Source organism: Odontomachus brunneus, unplaced genomic scaffold, assembly GCF_010583005.1.
Source record: "Odontomachus brunneus isolate Ranch 3 - 2012 unplaced genomic scaffold, Obru_v1 Obru_scaffold_265, whole genome shotgun sequence".
Taxonomy (NCBI): domain Eukaryota; kingdom Metazoa; phylum Arthropoda; class Insecta; order Hymenoptera; family Formicidae; genus Odontomachus; species Odontomachus brunneus.
The window spans coordinates 252057-253350 of NW_022639715.1; the positions used below are offsets into that span (position 1 = coordinate 252057).

At 32.1% G+C, this 1294-nt stretch overlaps 1 protein-coding gene across 6 annotated transcripts in view; it reads left to right on the forward strand.

Annotated features, from left to right (window-relative positions):
- Positions 1–1294, forward strand: part of LOC116853001 — a 201865-nt gene that overhangs the window by 167207 nt on the left and 33364 nt on the right. The window lies entirely within an intron of this gene.

The window sequence follows — 1294 nt, forward strand, 5'->3', positions numbered from 1 at the left end:
GAGGTTTTTTTGCGTTAACTCGTGTGGCACCCATACATCGAGTTTCTTTTTGTATCCAGCCTTATTCAAGTGGTTCCAAACGGTTTTTTTGTGCAATGTTTAGCTCTTGGGCAATCGAAACAGTGCTTATATGACGGTCGGACTCGACGATTTTCATTATTTTATCGACATTTTCGACAATTGGCCTTCCAGAGCGTGGTGCATCTTTGACATCAAAATTACCGGAACGGAATCGACGAAACCAAAATTGCGCGTGATTGGCTGTTACAGTATCAGGACCATAAACACTATTCACATTTTCAGCCGCCTGGCTTGCGTTTTCGCCTTTATCGAAGAAAAACTGTAAAATATGACGTATTTTCTCTTTGCTAGTGTCCATCTTTGACGCGCGTTCAAACAATACTGAGTCAAACAATCACAAAACTGTCTGAGAAGTTTTTTTAGTACGAAATCTTATCTTTCTAACGCCATCTAGCGTAAACCGATCGCACTTATACAACGCGAAATACACATTACTAAAGCCATCTATTGGAAAAATAATGAATTTCTTTTTACTACACCTTATACTTTTTTCGAGTTATGAGGTTTGAAATGAAAATTACAATACCGCCGGCATTAGCATTACTCAAGATGCACCGCGTAGAGGTTGCACGCGTAGAGATCGGATTTATACTTTTCGTATATATGTGTGTGTATATATATATGTGTATATGTTTACATTTTTTATATATATTTATTTTTTTTTTATTTTTTGATTTATTTTGTTTGTAACAAAAGCTTAATCTTAATCATCATTTTCATCTTCTATTTCAGTTTCCTCATCATTTTCTATTTCAATATCATGATATTTCTTAAACTGATCTATATGCGTACTTTCATATTCATCGTCCATCTGGTCACCTAAAAATATATTTTCAGGTGTGTGTGTGTGTATCTTATTAAAAATAAATGTTAACATTAAGATATTAACATTAAACCATGATTTTTATTGCATATACTTTTTTATTAATTGTTTCATTATAAATTAATCTCTGTTTCATTATGGTTAGAACAGGTACTTATTATGGCAAAAACTGTTATGACGGCCAAAAACGGAAATCGGAAATTATGATATAAGTATTATTTTTTAAAAACGTATTTAATTTATTTTGCGTATTGGTTTTAAATTTATTCTTGAAATATTCTTAAGGATATTATTAAGATAGTAAAACCTTTTGTGTTTGTATTTTAAGTTTATCGTTTAGTTTAAGATTGGCGCCTAAATGTAGGAGCACTTAGAGGTGTAGTAGCACGA